Source organism: Bremia lactucae, linkage group LG1 (assembly GCF_004359215.1).
Source record: "Bremia lactucae strain SF5 linkage group LG1, whole genome shotgun sequence".
In the NCBI taxonomy this organism is placed as follows: domain Eukaryota; phylum Oomycota; class Peronosporomycetes; order Peronosporales; family Peronosporaceae; genus Bremia; species Bremia lactucae.
The window spans coordinates 5674168-5680246 of record NC_090610.1 but is presented as its reverse complement, the minus strand read 5'-3'; positions in this window follow the sequence as shown (position 1 = coordinate 5680246).

Genomic DNA, 6079 nt, shown 5'->3' with positions numbered 1-6079 from the left:
ATCTTGTCGGGATCCATGCGGACACCAGCGCGTCCGGCAAAGTCACCCAAGCCCGGGATTTCCGGCACACAAAACTTGCACTTGGACAATTTAAGGTAGAGCTCTTGCCCCTCGCATCGCTTTAGCACGCGATCTTGAGCCGCAATATGCTCTTGAATGTCCGAGTTGCGCATGAAAACATAGATGTCATCAAATTAGATGCGCATCACGTCAAGCAAGTTACTGAAAACACGTTGAAGAAGACAATTTAATACCCCGGGACTACCGCTTAGTCCCATAGGTGTTACTAGGTACTCAAACAATCCATCAGACGTTAGAAACGCGGTTAAAGGGATGACTTGATCGCGTAATTGGAGTCGTTAGTAGCTCCACAATAAGTTCATACAGGAGAACGACTGACTTCCTGACATGGCGTCGGGACTGCTGACATTACTGTTGCCGAATTAAGTTGTCAATAGTCGTGAACGATACGCCAACCGACTGGTTTCTTGACGCAAAACGTTGGCGCCCAAAACGAAGAGTAATTGGGTGGAATTTTGCCCGCTTTCACCATCTCCTTTGTCCAGTCTTGGATTGATTTACGTTGTTCCGGGCTTTGTCGCCATTGCGGTACCGCACACGGATTACCACCTGGCTTCAGCTTGATCTCATGCTCAATACCTTTACGAATGGAGGTGTCGTACTTGGTAATATGGCTTGAATCACAACGGTATTTCGGAAGAGCTCGCAAAAGCGTTAGATCTTGACGTACATGTCGACGAAGACAACGTAATGAATGTTGATCTTGGCTTTAGTTAGACGGCTCGACGTCCTCGTCGCATCACGGAAATGACTCTAAAAGTTCAAGGCTCTGAATACCGAACACTGTGTCCTTGTACTTCCTCGACACGTCATACGCTAAATTGTCTTTCAGTGTCTCCCATCCTTGTGACTTAAAACGTTCAGCTTTATCCGATTCGTGCGGATCGATAACGAACACGCACTCAACATCTCCTTTGCGCAACTCATTGGCAAGAGATTTAGCTAAGATAAACTTGGTGTGACCATGCTGTTGACAGAGGCTTTGAAGCCAACGGTGACTCATCTGCTACCTCACGAGGTTTTCGCGTCAAAGCCTTCCAATGAATTTCTGGGTTTTGCTCACGGAGCCAGATCATATCCAGGAGCACAGCATTCTGCTTAGGAATTGGCATTACTTGAAAACGACTTTTAGCTGCGCAATTTTCGATAAATATCGAAATATTCCTCTTTTGGGTAAAGCCTCGATAGGCGCATGCCAGTGCTCTTAAGGTTGAGTAGAAGGAACCGTTTACATAGTGATTTGTTTCCTTCCCGATCTTGGTCTCTATGCTTCGGCATTCCGGCGCGATGTGACCCTTAATACCACACTTATTGAAAGTAGCCTCTTTCTTCCAGTCTACCTTCCTTGGTTATTGAGGTCGAGGCTTGCCTGGCCGATGATGAGTTTACTTGGAATCGTTTTTGACACTTTGGTCGCAGACAGTTGTGGTTTCCCCGAGAAATGTGCAACTCGAAGTAAGAGGCAATTTCAATAGCCTCTTGAAGAGTACTTGGACTCTCTTCGTCCTTTATCTTCTTCGCTGTTTCTTCCCTTAACCATTTTGGAAGAAGAATCGCGTCCCGAATTTACTTATCTCTGAGTCAGTTTGAGATAATAAATCCAGGACTTAGAGATGCTTTTGCGGATAGTTTTTCTCTGTGTTAGATGAAATATTCGCTCTCGAAGACCATCCTCGAACCCGTTGGGCCTGTATCGTAAGCGCATTCGTTGCTTGAAAGGGCCCACGTTTTATGCACGTCCATGCGCACAAAGTCCGCAGTAAAGGCGGTACCAATTCAATACAAACTTGCCCATATTGCTCAAAATAAGCCTCACGAATTCTGACGAATCTACTCCGTAAAATGACATTTGTGGGCGTAGTATTGTTCCGTCGCAAAAATCCATAGTTCAATGTATTCAACAAAACATCTTTCCGCGACATTGCCGTTTGAGCCAGAATGGTCGCCGTGTTCAGCTTAATTTAAGCATGAACCACGCGCCATCCACCGGTGGCTTTACGCATACAAAAGGTTGGGCTGCAGAAAGGCGATTCGCTCTCACGCAAATGTCCCGCCTTGGCTCGCTTGTCGAAGAACTTATCGATAAAATCGACTTGTTCTTTCGGCAACGGCCATTGCCTGGTCACAAAATACTAAGTGCCAGGTTCGAGATCTATTTCGTGTTCGACGCCCCTATCTGCTGGTAGGCGGCTCGGCACTTCTTCTGGGAACACATCGCGATGTTTCCACAGAACCTCAAAGAACGGAATGCCTCTCAAGACATCCCAGCCTTGAGCAGCGAACCATTTCTTTTTGTCCGTTTCTAGGACGCTCTCGTCCATTGTGGACGACGAGCAACAGTCCACCAAGTTTTGTTCTGGAACTGGTGTGATTATTTCGTGGATCATTCCTTCCTTTGATTCGACAAGGAACAGATCCCACGGCATCTCCGAGAAATTTGCTTTCTCCTCGGCAAATTTAAAGACTTGCTGGAGTACCTCAACTGAGGAAGCCTCCGCAATTTAGTATTTGACGGCCTCAAACACCTCTATTAAAGGCTCATCCTCTTTAATAAGGACTGATCCAAAGGTCACTCGTTTAGACGTGCCTTGATCGTCCTTATCTGTCGAGTACTCGTACTTCGAGTCACCACCCCCTTTTACTAAGAAGCGTGTGCCGTTGCTCTCCTGGCTAACGCACCCCTTCCAGCCGCACCACTGTGCCGGTTCATTAGATGCTTGACTTCCTGTAAGCTCGCTGTCTACTACCACAGGCAGGCTCTCGGCTTTGTGCAGGACTATAGAACACATGGCTACTTGTCATTGCCCATTTCACTCCCCCAGTCTCCACGAGCTGGGTAGCTTTTTTGGAGACGTTTAACATCCCATTAACGCACCCAAAAAATGAAGAGCCTTCAAATTCGTTTACAGTAGTGTTTAACACAGCAAAAAAAACTTCAATATATCGTAACTAAGCCGAATACATGCCAACTGAATCCAGTAGTTTGTTGGTCATCATTCAATTGCTTCAATCTCAGCTACGGTGTTCACAGTCTTCTCAAAATATTTAATGCTCTTCGAAGCGTAATAGATAATGTGCGTGTTCCACGTGACCTCTTTGCTGTAACCGTGTCAGAGTGCTTGAAGCCTTTCTTTTGAAGCTTTTCATGGCCGAAACAGCGGATGAGAAGGGGAAAGCAACTCTTCTTGTTGACGTCGCCTGTCAAAATAATAAATTGACGGTGGTGATTCAATACTGGCATGATGCACGACAATTCAAGAAAATCAATGACTGACATGTCGAAGGCGTACGGCACATCCCTCAAATAAATGGATTGTCTTACAAATTAGAACTTGAAAGAGAGCGAGGCGGATCAAGGCAATGATACTTTGCTTTGGGTGGATCGGTTTTTATCGATGTGCAGTGACTGCCCACATTGCTAGGCGATGGTATTTGACGTTTCAACAACTTCATTCAAGAAATAGCAGTATCTGCCGTCTTCTCAAGCTATCATGACCTACGACCAGGTTGCTGGATACTGCACGCGTTATTCGCGCGAGATTCCCTTCGACTAATTGCTACGGTGTTCGCAAGCTTTACTACAATTTCAATGCTCTTCCAAGTGTAGAAGATAGCGTGATTACTCCTTGTGGCCTTTTTGCTGGCCACCATGTTAAAATACTTGGAGCCTTTCTATTGATGCTCTTCATAACCGACACAGCGATTGAGAAGGGGAAAGCAACTCTTCTTGTTGACGTCGCCTGTCAAAATGACGAAATGACGGCGGTAAATTCGATACTGGCATGATGCACGACAATTCAAGAATATTAATGACTGACATGTCGAAGTCGTACGACACATACCTTGAAGAAATGGATTGTTAAGCAATTTACGACTTGAAATTGAGGAAGGCGGATCAAGGCGATGACACCTTGCTTCGAGTGAATAGGTGAATTCATCTATGTGATGGTGCTGCCACATTGTAGGCGATGGTATTTGACGTTTCAACAGCTTCATTCAAGAAATAGCTGTATCAGCCGTCTTCTTCAATCTGTCATGACCTACGACAAGGTTTCTAGATACTGCACGCGTTATCCGCGCGAGATTCCCTTCGACTAACTTGTTGAAGGCATCCGAAATATTGGTTGAACAAATCGAGCATTAGATTTTTGCTAAAATAAAGGAGCGTCTTTCAAATTCGATAACAGTAGTGTTTAATGTAGCAAAAAAACTTTTCAATAAATTTGAGACTAGCCGAAGACATGCCAACTGCATCCGATAGTTTGTTCGTCATTATTCAATTGCTTCAATCTCAGCTGCGGTGTTCGCAAGCTTTACAACAATTTCAATGCTCTTCCAAGTGTAGAAGATAGCGTGAGTTCTCCTCGTGGCCTTTTTGCTGGCCACCACGTTAGAGTACTTGGAGCCTTTCTATTAATGCTCTTCATGACCGACACAGCGATTGACAAGGGGAAAGCAACTCTTCTTGTTGACATCGCCTGTCAAAATGACGAATTGACGGCGGAGAATTCGATACTGGCATGACGCACGACAATTCAAGAATATCAATGACTAACATGTCGAAGTCGCACGACACATCCCTTGAAGAAATGGATTGTTAAGCAACTTACGACTTATAATTGAGGATCAAGGCGATGACACCTTGCTTCGAGTGAATAGGTGAATTCGGGGCGGATCAAGGCGATGACACCTTGCTTCGAGTGAATAGGTGAATTCATCTATGTGATGGTGCTGCCACATTGTAGGCGATGGTATTTGACGTTTCAACAGATTCATTCAAGAAATAGCTGTATCAGCCGTCTTCTTCAATCTGTCATGACCTACGACCAGGTTTCTAGATACTGCGCGAGATTCCCTTCGACTAACTTGTTGAAGGCATCCGAAATATTGGTTGAACAAATGGAGCATTAGATTTTTGCTAAAATAAAGGAGCGTCTTTTAAATTCGATAACAGTAGTGTTTAATGTCGCAAAAAAAAACTTTTCAATAAATTTTAGACTAGCCGAAGACATGCCAACTGCATCCGGTAGTTTGTTCGTCATTGTTCAATTGCTTCAATCTCAGCTGCGGTGTTCGCAAGCTTTACAACAATTTCAATGCTCTTTCAAGTGTAGAAGATAGCGTGAGCTCTCCTCTTGGCCTTTTTGCTGGCCACCACGTTAAAATACTTGGAGCCTTTCTACTGATGCTCTTCATAACCGACACAGCGATTGAGAAGAGGAAAGCAACTCTTCTTGTTGACATCTCCTGTCAAAATGACGAATAGACGGCGGAGAATTCGATACTGGCATGACGCACGACAATTCAAGAATATCAATGACTGACATATCGAAGTCGCACGACACATCCCTTGAAGAAATGAATTGTTAAGCAACTTACGACTTATAATTGAGGAAGGCGGATCAAGGCGATGACACCTTGCTTCGAGTGAATAGGTGAATTCATCTATGTGATGGTGCTGCCACATTGCTAGGCGATGGTATTTGACGTTTAAACAGCTTCATTCAAGAAATAGCTGATTCAGCCGTCTTTTTCAAGCTGTCATGACCTATGACCAGGTTGCTGGACACTGCACGCGTTATCCGCGTGAGATTCCCTTCGACTAATTGCTACGGTGTTCGCAAGCTTTACTACAATTTCAATGCTCTTCCAAGTGTAGAAGATAGCGTGAGTTCTCCTCGTGGCCTTTTTGCTGGCCACCACGTTAGAGTACTTGGAGCCTTTCTATTGATGCTCTTCATAACCGACACAGCGATTGAGAAGAGGAAAGCAACTCTTCTTGTTGACGTCGCCTGTCAAAATGACGAAATGACGGCGGTGAATTCGATACTGGCATGACGCACGACAATTCAAGAATATCAATGACTGACATGTCGAAGTCGCACGAAACATCCCTTGAAGAAATGGATTGTTAAGCAACTTACGACTTATAATTGAGGAAGGCGGATCAAGGCGATGACACCTTGCTTCGAGTGAATAGGTGAATTCATCTATGTGA